Source organism: Aythya ferina, assembly GCF_964211825.1.
Source record: "Aythya ferina genome assembly, chromosome: 13".
In the NCBI taxonomy this organism is placed as follows: domain Eukaryota; kingdom Metazoa; phylum Chordata; class Aves; order Anseriformes; family Anatidae; genus Aythya; species Aythya ferina.
This window is the reverse complement of record NC_140311.1, coordinates 10,757,131-10,776,981: the sequence shown is the minus strand read 5'-3', so window position 1 is coordinate 10,776,981 and position 19,851 is coordinate 10,757,131. Positions and strand designations below refer to the sequence as shown.

Below are 19,851 nucleotides of genomic sequence, written 5' to 3'. Positions count from 1 at the left end.
AACACACATTTTGTCATTGCAATAGAATGTACTATAATATGCTCTATCTATAAAACTTACAATAGATAAAAGTGATTGTAATCTCCAAACAGTCTGTGCAATAACATTCCTGTTGGCTCATTCCTTTTGTGGGATTTTGTTTAACCTGTTGTATTCTTATTATTTTAAGATCAGATACAGTATATCCATATGCTATACAGAGGTCCTCATGAGAACATCAAGTTTCCTACTTAGGGACTCTGCCTAGTTTTTACAACTACATAATATTCACAATAAAAGTGAGTTTTTGTTTTTGTTAACAATGATCAGCACTGCTTTTAATATATGTAAAAACTGATCAGTTCATATGCACTGCTTCATTTATGTTGTTGCATGAGATCATCATAGACAGTAATCTTCTCCAACTATCCCCCACCAAAGCTTAATAGGCCAATTCCTATTGAATAGTTCTAGTTATAAGCCAAACACATATCAAGTTCATCTCCAAAGGATGTTATTTTTCATACAGCTTATCAAAGCAGCAATATAACACCTTACTATACGCAGACTTTCTGAAGTCAAAATATTGCTAACAGGTTTAATTTGAGTTTTCATTTATCATCTAGATGCTTCGTGTCCTGGAATATGAAATATTTACTTTGTTGCCTCTTATTCCAACACTCAGTAATCTCATCACTAGGAGTAACAGGCAACATTTAAAGTGTATATCCCTGAAATAGGTTTCACCCCTTGTTCATTCACCTAAGGAATGTATTTGTCAACTTCTACAAACGGATAATTTTATAACCATTTTGTGAGTAATTCTGGCGATGAGATTGCATTACTTTTCTCTTCATTGAACCCAGGCCACTGATAAAAATCAAGACAAACTCATCTATATGCCTGTACACAGTTTATACCTACAGATAATAGACATTGCCAAATAAAAAGTTAAAGGTGAAGCTTTACTCAGTAGAATTGTCTGAGTATGTAAGAAGTCACATTACTTGTAAAGGTGAAATATCTACCCATCTTACATGAAGCAGTGACTTATCACAGCTCAACAGAAAATGACAAACATTTACCTTTAGAAGCAGTTCTCACCAGCATATTCTTTAAAACATAATGTCTTTAATAGGACTATCTCCCATTTTAATTTTGAATTAATCCAATACAAGGATTTTTGCTTTTATTTTCTATTGACATATCAAGACACCCTCCCCCCCCCTATTTCTGATACCCAGGATATTAGGTCTCTATATTTCTTTGTGAACCTGTCCAGTACACTGAAATCACTCAATTTTTTTTACTGCTGTGTAAGTAGCTTTAAAGCTGCTTACAGTGGAAACTAATCTGGTGCTAAAGACAAACAGCTACAGATAAAACATATCTTTTACATTTTCAGATTCATTTGTTTCAAAAATAAGGCATTCCACTTTCTCCCAAGTTATTGTTTTAGATGATCAAGAGGGTCTGGTCAGAAATTTAGTAGACCAGCTGCAGCTTAAATAAAACTAGTTCTGTTAAGTGGCATACACTGTCCATTTGTTTTCCCATTTCAAAGGGCTTCTATTCTCATCCTTCACAAATGTACATATAAAGATAGTTGTCTTAATGTGCATCTTGTAAGCATGGCAAGACACAGGTTAACTTGTAGGTCACAGTCCATGTAACCACACAGGTCTAGGCCCACAATGATAAGACTTCAGAGATGCTGCATGCTCTGGTTCTCTGCCCAGAGTTACTGAACACGGGGCGTGCGGGGGGACTGAGTCATAGCTCTCACTGGCCCCAACAGCAGGCATTAGCATAAAGCCAGCTCTTCCTCCAAAGGCAATCAGCCTACTCTAAAGTTAAGAAATATAAGATGAGTTGCACAAAGATTGGATTTGGACAGCACATTCTAAATTATGCTCAGCCTTGGCAAGAGGATTCCCACAGAACCAAGCTTCAAGTATTTCAAAACTTAGCAATGGCTGCATCAGGTGAAGCAGTCACTAAGAGGCACATTTGTCACTCTGACAACATGAAGACTACATGCAGATAGTCAGATAATTCTCTGTAAAAGAGAACTGCATGAAGACAACAAATATATACAGAAATACACGTAGGAAGATACAGCACTTTTACCAAGCATGTATGTGTTTCATAAAATGCCAAGTTTAATGCTAACAGCTGTTAATCAGCACCTCCTTCAATTTAATTTAAATACATTTAGTTTCCCAATTCAAAGGTTGGTACTACATGATCTTTTAGTTTCAGAACCTATGTTCATCTTGGTATGAAATATTCATTATATCCTAACAGTATTAACAGCAAATTATTATTTCAAGGCTTCCTTGAAGCATTAATAAACTTGAGTAATATGCTGGTATTTGAGTAATACCCCTTATAGTATGGGGAACCATCAGATGGGTATGTCATGCTTACTAGTCCTAACAGAAACATAAAAGTCAGACAGCACAACCAACATTCCCCAACAGTTCAGTATTTCATGTATGGGTGGAGGAATAAGAAAGCAATAAGGACACTTCATGGAAAGCTTTTTCCAGACAGATTTGGAGCTCCATGCACTCTTGGAAACTGAATAACTTACTTCCTAAATATTTACTTATGTTACCCAAAAAAAAAAAAAAATCCATCAAAATATATGAAAGCCAACTGTTGCAACACTGTCCCCACTCCAGGTCTCACTGGATGCTTACAAACTACATGCACCTCTGTGCTTTATGGAGGCTGAAAAAGGCAGCAATGCTTCTGAAAAAAATAGAGTTTTGTTGTGTTGTTTCTTAGTTTGTGTTCCCCCCCCCCATCTCCACACAATCCAAAAGCAAAACAAAGCTTCACTTCATAACCTGACACAGCACGAGTAATTGGGGAAGATTACAGGATTGAAAAGGTTATGCTGAAGTCAGGAATCAGTCAAGTCTATTTCCTCTAGCAATGCCAGAAGGTTACTAGAAATAACAGAGACAAAGTGTTATCAAAAAAATAAACCCTAAAATAAGCTGAGGAGGTCATGGCTCAAAACACAAACTAGGGCCTGACCTGCTACTTTAAATTATTCTATATTCTCATAGCTCATGAAACACACTGTTTTAGAATCTTTTTTTCTTCTGCAAATTGCATGTAGTCTGAGTTCTTCAGTGAAACATCAAAGTGTAGAACCTTTAGTTCAATAAAACCAAGAGCAGCGTAACTGCTTTTTGTTGTCCAATTAGCAAGTGCAGGTGAGTATCTGGAATACTCATGCATGTCATTACTTTCCTACAGATCTACATGCAAGCCTTCAGTGCATTTATTCACACTGTTGTTCACACACACAATTAGTGAACACATTTTTCAATCTGAAATTAGGTGCAGTTAGTATCAAAGTTTTTTTCTGGACAGTCCTACCTGAAAGCCACATTACTCCTTGAAGTCCAATGCTGGAGTCTAAAATCCATCATCAGGGCTATCTGCAAGATGGCCTCACCATTGCCTGAGCATCTGCACACAAACCCACCTAAAACCATGTCAAAAAAAAAAAATAGAGGTCCTTACTGCGAGACAGGTTTCTATAGTCCATATACCTCACCCACAGCCTGCATCCACATCTCTCTGCATATTAGATATCTAGGTAAGCCTTGCAGCAGTAGAGCATTGCCATAGAAATGCCTGTTTCTGTGAATCCAAGTTAGAGAACATCTCTGGATTAAATGACTCCCAGCCTGGCTAATTACCCTTTGCACCTCTCAACTGGGACTAAATGTTATCTAATACAAATAAGTAATCCAAAACCAGAATCAAATTGGAAGGGTGTGGTTTATCATTTCTGTTATTCTGCTACTTAAGCCTTTAAGCAAGCTATGAACTGGTGCTATCTGAACCTCTAGAATTAGGATACACTAGTAAATTCCATTGTAATACCTGCTACAGGTTTGAAGTTTCATTAGGTATACAACCTTTCAAAGACAAAGTTAAATGGTATTTAGGAACATTTATCCACTGAGTAGCATTAATCAACAGGATAGCGGTATCTTCTTTCAACAGCATTACCACTACCAGTGGTGCCAGTAATTTTGAGTTACAGCTCTGAAGCTTATTAATTACATAAAAAGAGGCTGACTCTGCAAGTCACAGGTTTCTTTGTAGGCATTAAATGCTCATTTCCTGACCAGAGCAAAAGTTAAATACTCCTGGGACCTTACAGAATAGACTCAAACACTCAAAGCTGGATTTATTCTATTAACATTTTAAGCACATTTGTGTTCATGCTGTAAGACTAGAGTCACAACAGATGCCCTGAAAAAGTGTCCTTTGATAGATTAACCCAGACACTATATTCCTAAAATATCACAAGAGGTCAGAGACCAAGCAATTCCTACTCTGCACCCTTTAAGTCATCTTCACTCTCATCAGGAGTTTATTTTATCATGCAAGGAAAAAAAAGGGGGGGGATTGGAAAAATCTAAGCAGCATATAATGACTGTCTTCTCATTGCCTGTTTATCCCATTTTACCTAGTATATCAGTATATCATAACTGAAATGAATACTGTAGTCTGGGTTATATATGCATGTAAAAATTACCCTGAATGCAAGAATATGTTGTTAGCTCCACATTTAAAGAAAATGATCCAAATCCAAAACAACAGGTAATAACAATGTTTTCAGTAATTTCGCATACTGAAACAATCAGGAAACAGAAATGCAACTCAGTGAGATTTTAATCCTACAGCCTACTACACCTAACATGCATTTAGCACAAATTTAAAGCTAAGGCATGAACAAAATGTTACTGCTTGAGCACAAATTCTTTTCCACACATGACTAGGCAAATTTCCTACTTGCAGAGCTTCCTTGTAATCTTTTTTTCCTGCAGTGACAACAAAAAGATTGCTTTGCATTCATACTGACCAGAACAGTACAGTGCTTTGGTGTCTTGGTATTTAATACAACAGTTTGCTGTTACAGAGGTACAAGAGGATGTAAACACTTCAAATCCCAGAACATACACTTATTTCTTGAGCTAAAAACTATACCAACTGAGATGGGCATCATCCCATTAAATGGAGACATGAGACATTTTGCTTTTGGATGTTCTGCTAGGTAATGTACAACTGTAATACCAACAACCCATGTACTGCTTTAAAACTTTGTCAAAAAAACTTCTACTTAATGAGTAAGTTATGACTCACCATCAATAATGGTGAAATTAAAAAATACATCAAGATTTGTTTTGGAATTTATCTCTAGTTAGTGTTTGTGTTTTTTTTTTTTTTAAATTAAAGCAAGCAAAGCAAGAGTAAATAGGGCCATAAGGAATAATTGACTGAGAAATACATCAGTCATTTTGGACACAACTCTAGTGAGATAAATCACATAGCAACTAGCAAATGTTTATTTTCTAAAAATGAACAAAGAGCACATGGCTAAGAATTATATGAAATTCTATAAAAGTTGCTAAGAAGAGCCTGACCATCACACAGAAAAACTCTAAAAGAAGCCTTCAGAATCTTAAACTCTCCCCAAATTACAGTAATAGGAGTCTCTCAAATATATTGAGCAGCAAGTAGAACTAGATCTCAGTGGGTAACAGTATGTATGTCACCCAAGATTTAACAGTCAAAGATACAGGGCCACCTGGACTTGCTGTTCAAAGTGTAGAATAGCAACAGGGTCACAACTGTACAGAAATACACTTTACAGGAATATGACCTTTTTTAAAAAAAAAGCTTCAGCTTTTTTAATAAGTGATCTTATAGTAACTAAATAAAGCAGAGTGGCTTCAGCTGGATTACATTACTGCTGTTCTCAGAACAGCAAAACTAATCATAAGGTGGCTAAATTAGGTGCATCCAACTTGGCACTATCAAAGAAAGTGAACTTCCACAAATGGACAATCTCACAACAAGCAACAGGATCTAACAGAAGGAATTAACAATTAAATTAGTAATGTAACCCTGGGGAATGTCTCAAATTCAGAGTAAGAAAGACAAGATATGTTTAGGGGAATGCCTGTATTTGACTGGGTTGAGAGAAAAATATACATGTATTCTTATATCCTACTGTAAGCTTTTTCTCTACTAGTTGTCTAGAAAAGGGTTGTGAAGATTTACAGTATGGAGGGATAAGTAGTACAAAGAAGACCATCTTATAATGAAAAGAAATGACTGTAGTTTCTTTCTATGTAGTTTTGATACTTTGCCCCAAGAACATCCCTTTTCCACTTCCTAAGGAAGGGACCATGGTTCTGCATTAGTCTTTAATTATAACATTTATATCAATTCAAACAGGTTTGTTTTAGGTTGCACTAGTTAAATAGCATATTATGAAACAATTTATCTGATCAGCTTAACCACTTTTCATAGAGGTTGTTTTATTAATCTGCTTGCTAAACACCAAAGTTTATTAAATAACACTTTGCAAAATAAGCTTGTAATATTTGTGCTATTAATATTATTAATGATCTGTGCTATAAGTATTCATATCATGTGGTACTACTCAGGCAAGAAATGAAACTGACGAAGGAAGACAAAACTTTGTAAACAGTTTGATACTTCTGTTGTGCAAATAACTAAACTATATTTGTTAAATGACCACACTACTATGAATAATTAATTTGTATGCTACTTCCCACAGAGCGTTCTTTTCAAGTGCATCTTGGTCAATGGCATTCTTTACAAGAGGGCACAAATACTTGCAGAAACACATTCATTCTCTTGATTACTGCTGTAGCTTGTTTGGAGGTTGTTTTTTTTATATATATATAAAATATATATATAGAGAGAGAGAGAGAGACATACACACATTTACCCAGCTCTCATTCTCTAACAGAAGTAAATGCATACACAAGGAGATCAGTCTCCTCAACAGTATAAAAATACTAATTTCATGGTATGAAAAAAAATACTAATTTCTTCCAAGTCTTCAACCTGAAAAATATGCAATACAGGATACCAGGACATGAGTTCAGAAGAAAAATGCATTGTTAGTAAGGTACAAATGCATGATATTGTGGATTACATGTGAGACACGAGACACCGGCAAACTTGCATCCAAAGTCAGAAAGCACTTTCCACTCACCCTGCTCTAACCCTGTTTATTTTCACTCTTCAGCAATGGCAGTACCCACCTGAGATTACACCTGCCCTGAGAAATCAGGGATTTATTAACCCTGTACATAACAATCATCCTACTCACACTGCCCTCTGCCAAAAAGAGGGATTTCTGTTGCAGTTATGGTCATCATTGAGCACCCTATGATGTTATGCTCAATAGGCTACGTTTCAGATCTTCTGGAGATAACTTTTTCTACAAAGCAATTAGAACTATTACAACATTTTCCTACACTGTATTTGCAAAGTACAGGAAGGTCAAGTAATATTAAGCAATAGAAAGCTAATCAGCAATTCAGAGCAAAGTATCCAGAATTTATCTAGGCCCACTTCAACTATAAGACAATCTTTTTAACTCTCACTACAAAACACTACAAGGATTGCAAATGGTGCCATTTTATTAGGATTACAAAATCTCTTACTCTATCATAGCTGGACATGGACAACCTCACTTTGAAAAAAAGACCTGTCTTAAGAAGTAGTTTCTCCCTCATCCCTGCTGCCCCAAAGTAAGCCTTATTATTCAGATATGCAAAAAAAATCTAATTTCTATCCAGTTCATACACAACTCTTTCATTCACTGACACCTTTTCGCTATGACAAAACTTTTAATAGGACAAAGTTTCCTTTCTCCCAGAATTCCCCTGAACTGTGTTCCAATTTCATTCTCTATTCATTACTCCTCAACACGAGTGACTGCAACTTGCACAGTATGTCTGATTAGATCAGTAATTTTCTAGTAATGTTCAGCTGTAACTCACTTTGTGTTTAAGCAGTAGCAATAAATTAATACAGGAAATTTTACTGAGTTCATTCCAACTATAAGCTAAGTAGGAATAAATGAAGACTTATAACTCAAATACTATAATACAATTTATTTTTATGTTAATAACAGAACACTACACCCAGTTTGTTTGATAAGAAATTTCAAAATTACTCATAACATTACTATTAATAAGCCTCCCACAGATAGGATAATTTTGTCCTCAGTAACATCTGTGTTAGTTATTGAAAAAGATAAGAGCAAAGTCTGACCAAACTTTTGAGTTTTAGCTGCACAATAGTGAACAAATTTTTTACTACCTGAACTTAAAGCAATTCATTCAATTAGTTGCACCATGAATACTTAGAACTAGAGCTGCTGGAGACACATCAGAGAAACAGAGGGTAGTTGGCATATGAGACTCAGTTGTTGTTTCATAATTGAGTTGAGGGTATGGACGCACAAAACTGAGTACAAGAAAGAGCATGTAAGCAATGTTAGCCTTATAATTTCTTGTTTGTGTTCTCTAGTGAATGACGCAGCCCAGAAATTCAACTTTATTGTGATTCTCAAATAGAATAAGATTGTATGCCTCCATATAGTCTGGCACCTGGAATCTCACCAATTGGATCAAAATAAGAAATTCTACAAAATAACAGAAGACTAAAGAGGAAAGCTTAAGGGAAAGTATTAGAAAGATAATGGCTTCCTTTTCATATATATAATAATGCCAAGAAATCAACATAAATATTTTAAGTATAATAGCGAAAGCTACTATCCTAAATTACATATTCTGTACTTAGAGTTACAAGTGATTGGGATGCAATTGATAGTTTTTTTAGTAACTATGAAAATCTTATAAAAGATGAAGCATTGCTTTGTTCATTACAGAGAACTTTTATCTGAATATAAATAACGTAGCATAACATATACTAACATTTACACATTTTACAGAAATCATTTAAGAAGGTATGATATTTATTCTGGCACTCACATAGCATTTAGTATTTGAAAACCCATCAGATTTTTGAAAAATAAATAGCTCAATCAGATAACAAAATTGTAAGGCAGAACTCCAGAATTCCAAAACAGAATATTTTGCAATCATCCATTCCAGTAACAACGGGGTACAATGTCAAAAACATGGAGAAAATTAATTAAAATTTCATCAGGAGTTATCCATACAGCATGAATACAGGTCAAATATTAGTTCAAGATGTAGTTCAGACATAACATATATTGTATGTTCTGAAAATCAACATGTATAAGACACATTATTGATACAAGCAACTATAAACAAGACTCTTTTAAACAGCACATCATAAACAAGATGGCTGACTGCTGAAATCCCTTCTAAAAAAAAACACAGGTATCATACTAATAACATTTAATGCAGACAATGTTGCCCTGATAAAGAAAAAATGAAATTAGTATTAGGCAGCTAGAAAATAAAAGATCAACATAACCATTTTTGCATATTTGCTCTGATTTGTATGGTAAAACCAACAGCTGCATTAAGCTGTTTAAAATGAAAGACCTCTTGCTTATGTGATGTGTTATGCAAAGCATACAGTGCTTATCTCAGAAATAAGATGTGGGTGGAGGGTCAAAGACAAGATAAAATATAGACACTTTAATGAATAAGGGTAATGATACAGTTTAACTACATTCAACGTAGTGTATGAGACTACTTCCTAAATTACAATTTCCACTAGCTTCAAAAATAGAAAAATCACAACCAGTACAAGAAACATGGTTCCCATACTAATGGGGGAATTAAGGTATTTTGTTTTTATGCAAAATAAATGTAAATGTTCTCCTGAATACCTGTACAGTCTCTCTTTAAATAGCAATGACAGAGAAGAGTTCAGAGAGGAAGCTGGAGTAGTGACATTTCCAAGCCCTAACACGTTTGTAGGGAGCACAGGAATAATTTCTCTACATCACAATAAAAGCAAGTCAAGGTCAAATTAACATCAGTTAGAATGAATCACACACCATGAATAATTTATTTGAAATGTAGGGTTTTTTCCCTTACTTGCTACAAATGCACAAACAGATTTATTTCTATACGTGATATTTGCATTTACCATACTAACAGCTCTACAGTGCCATAGTTGCCTATAACCTTTAGAAAATACAGGTTTCTTACCTCATTGTTACTAGTCTCAAAGTGTATGTTGTCTACAAGCCAATTAGATATATGCAAAAATGCTTACAGAATTAATGTTTGTTTAAATTTTGCTTTGGCAAACTCTTTTCTGTCTAAGACAGAGTCACGTTCTAAAAGATCTACGCTAATAAACTTAAGTACTTCAAGTAGTCACTCAAGTAGTCTCCAAAAGCAAACAAAGGAGATTGAGCACCACCAAATAATAAACTTTGAATAAGTTCAAATATATATATACGCATTTTGTAAAGTTATTGGTAGATATTATAGACAACATAGCCTACAACGTATAATGAATTACAACATTAAACTGGCTTGTTTCAAAAGCACATACCTATACCAGAAAGTTGTGTAGAACAGGTGTTCCTAATAAAGTCTACAAAGCATTAGTTAATCATTTTAATTTGACCCCACTTGAAGTTGCACACTAAATAAGAAAATGAGAGAAAGCAACTTATCCAGTGCTAATAGCAAGCATATCAGAGAGCCCATTTCTCAAATGTATGTCCTTAACTTTCTCATTTGATACTTTAGGGAGTCCTCAGAGCAAAACAAGATTAAACCTCATAATCCCCCTACGCTTCTGTCCTTAATTAAGTTATTTACATTCCAAGTCATCCTGCTTTACTATTCACCTCCTAACCTAACTCACCAAGCCAAACAGAGCAGTAAACAGTTACTTTTTTTCCCCTTTATGTGCTCTAGGGAGACATGGAGACGACCAGCCCACTCCTAAGACAGCCACAGGACCTACCTGTACGCCCCAGGCTCCTGCCGTACTGCCATCATCCTGCAGATTCAGCTTGCAGACCTCCATAGCCCAGCAGCTCCTTTACTACTACACAGCTCTCTCTTTAGTAGCCTGCTAGCTGTAGAGTCATGTTATTTCCTATGAGGAGGAAAAACAGGCTCTTTATCCCCCGCATCCGTGTTCAGAAGGCCCAGTGCCACCTGTGGTGGAGGGCAAGCCTGGCCCTCATCAGGGTGGGGAGAGAATGGCGATCAGCTCTTAGAAGGGTGAAGGTCACTCTCAGAGTGTCTTCATGCTTCAGCAGCAGGATAAGGAGATGGAGAAGCCCTCCTTTCCCCTGTTTTTAAGGTAATGCTCTACAGTTTTTTTCTTTACTGTGCGGTGGGAGCCCAGGAGCTTCTCCCTCCAGCTGTAGTGAGGCAAGAAGTGCGAGGCCTGCCCTGCACCACAGACAGTTGGGCCCATGTGGTGGGAGCACCTCTGATGGGGAACCTGAGGCTTTGTTGCCTCACAGCTGTACCTGGAATCATGACAAAATAAGTAATTAATCGATTAAAAGCTGTGTTAGTCTGAGTTGTTAGAACGCAGCTGATGGTGGTGACTTTGCAATGTGTAACATAAGGTTACAGCTGTTGCTTCTAGTTTCCAGAACTGTCTCCTAGGAGTATATAAGTGCTGTAAATTAACTTATTTAGCAACAATGTTATGTGAATAAATAAATTCCTGAGAGCATTAGGCATGTCTGTTTTATTTTAACATTATCTAAATATTGTTAATCTGAGAACTGTTGCTACTAATTACTTTGTGATTGCATCTATGAAAGGAAATAATATGTAGAAACTCTTATCTATAATATTTTCATGAAATAGGTTATCTCCAGTGTACATAACTTACTGATAGCCAGGCTGAGTCTGCCAGCACTGTGACATGCATCTGAATCTCGGGGTGGGCATGGAAAGTGCTATGAGGAGGTTTGGCAGATCTCTGCTCCTGTCCTGTTTCTTTTACCTGGGCAATGGATTATATGCACGATAAACAAAATTGGAATTTGATCTACTGTTTTTTGATTTACCTTCCTCTTTTGACAAAGATCTGATGCTTTTATTGCCCTCTGGGTTTCATCAAGGCATGCTTTTTTTAAAAGTTCAGCAGCTGAAATCTAGAATACCAATGCAAAGGGTGAAAGTCTTTTGGCTCCTAGACTATAAAATTGAGCTAAAATTCCTAGCCACTTTTTATAACTGGACAGAAGGTAGAGGATGTATTTAGGGGTTTATGATGGGGGGTTTGGTGAGTTTCTTACAGTGTGTTCCTGGAAATTTATTCTCTGTCTTAATTTCATAGGCATCAACCTAACTATTATACACATTCTTTTTGTCCCTATTCATAAGTAAATACAGGAAATTATTACAGCCAGAAAACAAAAACAGTGTTAGAAAGGGTTTATCTTTTCTGCTGGATCTAAAAATATAGCTTATTTGTTATATTAATAGAAAGCTTATTATCTGACTTTTTATTGCTATTGATAATTATGGTTGCATGACTTTCACTTTGAGCAAGAAAAAATGACTTGGGAAAACAGTCATTAGAAAAATTCTTTAAATGCAAACAAAATATGCTTATATTCTAGAGAAAGGAGAGCTTTTTCTATCTCAAGGACAAAAGATTAAAATCGTAGAAAAAAAAGACATGATTTATCTCACCTGCACATTAATATGAATAGCTACAGAATATTAACAGTTTCAGATATATCTGGAACATAATGTATATGCTCAGAGATACGAGTATAAAACTGTCAGACCTCTGGCTTTCATTATGCCAAGCTGTCTCACGTGCCTCTCAATAGTGTGTGCAAATGACTAATTTTCTGTAAAAATAAATAGTCTTATAGTTTGTAGACTGCAATTAGTTTTGGAACAACACCAGATGTATTCTGAGATCTTCAGGTAGATGGGTAGATTTACAAATCAATTAAATACTTGTCTTGATGTGTCCAATTATTCTAGAATATTAATAAATCCTTATTAAAATGTATTAATGCATATACAAGTATCTGTGACAAATGCTATTGAAAAAGCAGTTGAAATTTTCCACTACTGAGTTTTCTTCCTTTCTGTGTTTTAATAAAAAATTCCTCCTGGTTTTGTTTCTTTATAGTGTAGTTAGGAACTTTATAGAAGTTAACTTGTGCTGGTGGTCGTCACGCTGTCCTATTTAGGTCTGTAAAAATTGTGCATTTCTTTAATTGTGGTACTTGGTTCTCTGCCACTGAGTAACCTGCAAAGCAATTATGAAAATGACCAGGTCAGAACTTAGAAGTGTTTGTTCTCCCTCCTATATTTAGCTAGCATGACTGCACTTGATCTAGTGCTGAAACAACATGCGTGTATCACCAGTTGTCATGTCAAAATGCTGCTGTAACTCAGGCAACAACTGTAGTAATGCATATATAGAGTTCTTGTAACTGTTCTGACATATTTCTTAAAGGTTGTAGAGCCAATTTGTGACCTCAGACCAACTGTGTTTAAACTGGAAACCTCACTTCACTTGCTAGAGGTTTTTAGTATTAATGAAGAACAAGTTTCTAAAAGTTACTGGGTTGTATCTCAAAACTGACACAGGAAAGAGTCACCAAGGACATACCTGGATGTTTATGGGAAGACCTCTGTCCTAATGTGATCCTGTGTTAAAGCTGTGGAATCTTACTGCATTATCAGCTAGGATGCTGCCCACAGATTTTTCTCAAAGTAAATATTTGCATGAAAATTTAAGTGAGGAAAGTTTCATAATGGTTAAATATTTACAATCAAGAAAATAAAGGTATTTGGCCACTTAGCATGTAGCTGTATACATCTAAACTTTATAGAGTATTGTTCAAATAGGAAGTTATTAACAAGAATTGTGAGGTCTTCTTAGAAACAAACTTTTTTAGATGTGTCTGTTTTCATCAACTTTTTCATCATTAACCAAAATATTTACTCTAGAAAGGATACATGCTCTTTTGCTCAGGAAATGTTGCCATATTCTCTACGGAATGTAATTGGATGCCTTCTGTTCCTATTCTCTGCTCTCAAGGCATCATGTATCAGGCAGGACAGAGTCCAGTCAGGCCAATTAGAGTGGCAATTTTTCATGGAAAGCTTAAGCAAGAATGGTTTTAATCAGCTTTAGTTTGAAACATGCCTTTTCAATAAAAGTATGGAAGAATTCACTTAGAAATAAAAGAATCCTGCCTTTGTTTTCTTATTGTGTAACAAAGTTGTCTTTAACTTTTCTCTAATTTTCTTTAATTACAACTTCCCCCAAAGAAAAATTCACCAGAGAACCAATACAATCAGAAAAATGTCATTCTTGGTATTCATTTTGTCTTTAGTGTAAAGTTCCATTATGTTAGCAGAGCAGAAACTAAGACAAATCATGCATATTTGATCACTTTCAATTATGGGTCATTGCTTTGAGGTCCAGAGGACTTGGGGGTGAATTCTGCTGGGTTTGATCCCTTATTTTTTCTCAAAAGTTAATATCTCTAAGCAACAGCTATTATTTTACTGTGTTCATTTTTCATATATTGGGGTAGGAGCCAGCACCATCTACACCTGCAGAGATAGTCAATGCACTTGTTCAAACAGTGCTAGCAATGTAATTACATTTTATACATAATGGCCCTGTCTTAATGCTGGATATTTTGTCTGCTCACTTAACACAACTACTGAGTCTCAAAGGAAGTTTAGTGTATCATCTAATGCTTAAGTGAGTCTTTGCAGCGGTTATCCAACTTTTAATCCTGGGAGAAGGGAATCATTTGCAATCCCAGTGAGCTCCTGGATGCTTTTGCAACCTTATACCTTGCCATAAGGTTAAATCAGAATTAATCATGGAATCTTTAAGAAATTAGGTTAAAGTAAATGGTTGCTGCACCATTTGCTCACCAAACTCTGTGATATAGTCTTCTCTTCAGAAGCAGTATAGCCGTGTGGAACTGGTTACTAAACTGGAAGTAAGCAGGATTGTGCAGAATCTGTGAGCATGTCACAGATTATCACAACACAATTTTACAATGTCTGTGGCATTGTAGGGTGTCCTGGTTTCAGCTGGGATAGTTTTTCTTCATAGGGGCTGGTATGGTGCTATGTTTTGTGTTTAGGAAGGAAAATATCAATAACACACCGATGTTTTAGTGTTAATGAACAGTGCTTACACAAAGCCCAGGACTCCTTGGGTTCACACACCGCCCTGCCAGCAAGGAGGTTGGAGGTGCACAAGGAGCTGGGATGAGACATAGCCAGGACAGCTGGCTCAAACCAGCAGAAGGAATGTCCCATGCTGTGTAGTGTCAGGTGGAACAATAGAACTGGGGGGAGCTGGCAGGGGGGCTGCTGTTGCTCAGGGACTGATTGCCAACATCCAAGTGATGCCCAACCAATTACACTGTGCATCACTTTAATCTGTGTGTGTGTGTTTTTTCATATTAAACCATCTTTATCTCAGCTCAGGAGTTCTCATGCTTTTATCTTTTTGATTCTCTTCTCCGTCATGCTGGGGTGAGGTGAGTGACTGGCTGTGTGGTGCTTAGCTGCCCGCTGGGTTAAACCACAACACAGGGCAAGTTGTAATGCTCAGAGCTCCTTGCATCACTTTATATTATCAAGTAGGTTCTTATTTGACCATTTCCATAACCCCTCATGTTTTGAGTCATGATTTGTATAGCTGAAGGGGTGAAAGTACCTTTCTAGCAGTACCAGGAATTTTCCAGTGAAAACAAAGCATTTTGTAATACAGTAAAGGAGGCGAGAGAACACTTGAATCTATTTACTTTCTGATAAGAGCTAGGGATATGAAGAGAATAAGAGTTCAGGGCTATGTCCTTGCTCCTGAGGACAGCTTCTAGAGATTTAACCATCTGTGCAGCTGGCTCAGATTAGGCATGCAGTTGCAACAGAGTGCTATGCAAGTTCCAGGGCTATCTGCTCTTTCCTGCTGAAGACAGAGGATTTCTAGCCATGTGGCAGTGAATGCCTGACTCAGGGATGCACTTGCTGATATGTGCAATGCTCTGTGGCAGTAAGTGGTGCCAGGAATTTGTCATACAAAGTTTTCATTATTAGAAACCTGTATGGACCTTGAACTAGGGAATAAAAGTTCAGATGAGAATTTCTTTTTGAACAGTTTCTCTTCTATATAACTAGTGAGAAAGTAGTTCCAACTCAGTATCTTTGTAATTTTTTCACAGAATAGAGAGATTCATTTGAAGCCATGTGGCATCTTCTCATTGTACTATCACACATGCAGTGGATGAAAGGGACCTAAACAGGTGATGTTTTGGTGCTAGGGTATTCATCAGGGAGCAAGTCTTTTTCAGATGGTAAAAAGATACGGAAGGTGACAAAGTAGGTGACAGAGCAAGCCTTATAGCTTTCCTAAAGGAATCATTGACTTTTAATTACATTCAAAAACATAGACATAATGTACTAGAAACGATGGTGGTACCTTTCTTGCACATGGCTCAACTCTCCCAAACAAAATTCCACTTAAAAAGCAGAGCATATTTTATACATGCTAATTTCACTAAACATATTTGCAGTTATTATATGTATGGTTATTTCATATGACTTGTGCACTTCACTTATTTATTTTTTACTTAACTTATTGAAGATGCTGGATTTTCTTCGAGGATATGAGAAGTGATACGTGTTGCTAATGAGTAGCAGATTGCCTTTTAAATAAGGAGCAAATAAAACATGTTGGGAATCTTTCCTGAAAGAAGGCTAAATGGGTTGCCATGGTAATTATTCTAATTTTAGATTCACTACATCAACAAATATTTTACTTTTGATTTTTTTCCTATATCTAGATATCATTAGAATCTGACAAAGATAGTCAGGAGTACTGTTATGCTTTTGTACATTGTCAACAGCTCATTGTGGCGCAGTCTCTAAGGGAGTACCGGGTTAGCAAAGCAGTTCAGATTTGTGCTAAGGCAAGCATGAAGTGCTTCTGCCTTTGTATAGCTGCCCAAGCTGTATTTAGCCAAGTCCCAAATTCTGTAGCTGTCTCCAGACCTCGTTCATATTATCTTTCCTGCAAGATCCTCTGCACATTTACTTTTTCCTGATAATATTTTAAATAAAACAGTTAAATGTAGGTTTGAACATCTCTGAAGTTTGCGGTAGTTCCTATCAAGTGCTGAACTTTATAGCTAAAATCCTTGTTTTATTAAAGGAGGGTTTTGTGCAGTAGTAGAATAAAGTAATATACTTCCAGCAATATAAAGCCAATTTCCAGCCTTGTTACCCTACCGTTTCATCTAATATTGGCTTAAGAAATATATTAATATCAAGTAATTAATCTTTGACCCTGTGTTGAAAAAACTGTCTGTGCTCGAGAGCTCAGGATGTAGCCTAGAGCCACTGTTCTTATGCGATCTGCTTTCAGAAAATTTACTCAAGAATTGAGATTTGTGGTAATAGCAATATTACAGATCTTTTTCAATGAATCTGTAGTAAATTGCTTCTATTTATTCACTAGGCTATCTTAGCAACATCATTCCTACTTTTGCAGCTACTTTAGGGCTTTCAATATTTTTATCTACTTAGAGGTTTTTAAGACTACCTTTCAAATTCCCAATAAGTTTTGTCATTTGGAGTCCAGTCAATTCAAGAGAACATTATCAATTGAGAGTTTTGGGGTTGGTTGTTTCTGTTATTGTTGTTGCATTGGTTTTTGGTAATAAATTGTATGCTTTCGTTACCGGTTAAATAAAAGTTTCATCTTTCTAGTAGAGAAGGAATGCTAGTGAGTAACACATTTAAGCATTTGTGGCTCTGTGTCTATGAGAACTGGTTTTTAAATAAGAGTATTTCAAGTGAGGTGGGAAGCTTATAACTTCACCAGAAAATGCACCATGTTGGGACACAAATAGCAATGTTTGCCTTAGAGCTCAATTACTAAACATCAATATTTTATTTTTCATTAGACAGTTGTTTTATTTTTACTGTAATATTTGTATTTTAAATAATAAAACTTATTCATCTACACAGTTTTTTATATTTGCATAGTATTACCTGAAGTAGCCATATAAATTCATTAGTGTCTGCAATTGGGGCATGCTAACTCTTCCAAAATGGCATGTATCTGCTCTAAGTATCTCTAGCCCCTTTTTAATATAAATTGTATTTTCCATTATAAATATATATAATATATAGTATTATATAATGTATATTATATTCACATATAATGGCAATATAAATTGCCATTTTCCCCGAAGAACCTCTTTGAATTCAGTGGTATGTTTGCTTGGGTAAGTGTTTCTGTGTCAAGTAACTAGGGTACAGTACTACTAATTTATCTGTTTGTTCTTTGCTTATTTAAAAGTCTAACGTCTTTTAAATTCATGGACTTCTTTCCAAGATATACCAATGGCTCTCTAAAAAAAGAGCAGTTCTGTTGCAGTACAGAAGAAATCTGTTTTCCAAAAGTCTATTTTAAACACAAACTATTGAACTATAATTTTAAAACCTGTGCAGTTTGAACCTGCAACCGCAACAATAGATGTAATTTTAATTGTAACTTGTGGAATATCTTCAGGTAAGGTAAATAAATAAAAGCATTGCAATTTCAAAATCTGTCTTTAACAGAAAGAAAAAGCAGTTCAGCTGCCACACCAGAGGAATGGAAGCTGTTGTAATTTTAATGAAATTACACTTGTTTTATGTTGTCTGTAGTCATGCATTTTCATGGCTGAAAAAAAAAAAAAAATTAGTGTTCCAGCCAATAGCATTCTGAAAATAAGCTTTTACAATAAAATCTTACAACATTCTTCCATTTGCACCTCAAGGTACATTCCACAAGGATGAACCAAGTACCAGGAGTATGTGTTGCTATCTCTGTTCAGAGTGCCAGTCAGTGTAAAGCTCCAAATAAATATCAAGAAGGCCCAGATGTGGCCTTAAGCATGATATTGGTAGCAGAGGGAAGTGGAGGTCACTGCACTGATTGAGATGAAAGCCAGCATCATAACAGTTTGGGACAATGAGTCTCTACTTGCCCCACTGTTCCTTCTCAAAAACAAAGACCACAATTCTTGTTTTCTTCTGTATTCCTGTTCAACACTTTTCATGAATAGGCTTTTTCAGATGATTAGATGAGAGGTCATCACATGGAGTATACATGTATGGTTTACCAGGACCACCTCTGAATATGAAAAGTGCAAGCAACAAAATGAGCTTTCTAGCAGAATGTCAAAAAGCACACTCCAGCAGTCAGAGTGGGATTTTTGGATTAGTCTGACAGGAAACTAGTTTTCGTTTCTCCATTGTAGGTGAGCAGCTTATTCAATATTCCTTGGGGCTACAGGAGAGATTTGGGGGAACTGCAAGGATGGCTGTGAGAAGAAAAAAAAAAGCCTTTTGAATGAATAAAGTCTGGGAGTAACCCCACTAAAGAACAAGAACCTGCATTTCCCCACAGCAAGCTTTGAGCTGGCTTTGAGTTCCTAATTGGACTTATGTTGAGATATGACTGTTCTGACCCTCAACAGTTTTTCTTGTCATGCTCTGCCTGTTTGCTCTGGTTCGTCCTAATCCTAAACTACGAGCATCCTAGTGCTCTGTGTTTTGCCTTGCTCATTACTCTGTGTTCAGATAGCAAGCCTTAATGAGGCCCTTTAACTTAAGCTGTAAATGAAGTAAGAATAACAGATCTAGACCCCTTGAAAATTATGCTTCCGTTCCTTCCCTCTCCTCTCTGAACAGAGCAAGAGAGAAATAGCTTACCGCCTGGGTTTTTCTGCTTTTACTAGCTTATTAGTGTTAATCGGAGGCAGTTTTTCCGGTTTTGTTCATTTTCTTTTTAATATGTTGTCATTTACAAAGAGATAAGTAGTCTGTAAATGTAAATCCATGCTTTTCTTTAGAATTTTTACATAAACAACCAAAGCTTCTCATATCGTTGAAGGTCGTTAAAATTTAATGCTGTGTAAAGTTCAATGATCAGTGTATCCATTAGTAAACATGCCTTTTTGTACAAGCTTTTAGTTTTTTCTTATTTGTATTCAGGTGGAGTCATTACTGAAGTATTCCAAATTATATATAT

At 36.0% G+C, this 19,851-nt stretch overlaps 2 long non-coding RNA genes across 8 annotated transcripts in view; one reads left to right on the top strand and one right to left on the bottom strand.

Annotated features, from left to right (window-relative positions):
* LOC311444192 overlaps positions 1-11,258 on the bottom strand; it is a 141,951-nt gene extending 130,693 nt beyond the window's left edge. Inside the window, exon 1 of the long non-coding RNA XR_014697699.1 lies at positions 10,765-11,258. This is a non-coding gene — a long non-coding RNA (uncharacterized lncRNA). The remainder of the gene's footprint in view (positions 1-10,764) is intronic.
* The window catches only part of LOC311444194, a 191,960-nt gene continuing 183,122 nt past the window's right edge, over positions 11,014-19,851 (top strand). For all 7 annotated transcript variants that reach the window (XR_014697700.1, XR_014697701.1, XR_014697702.1 and 4 more), the window contains exon 1: positions 11,014-11,109. This is a non-coding gene — a long non-coding RNA (uncharacterized lncRNA). The remainder of the gene's footprint in view (positions 11,110-19,851) is intronic.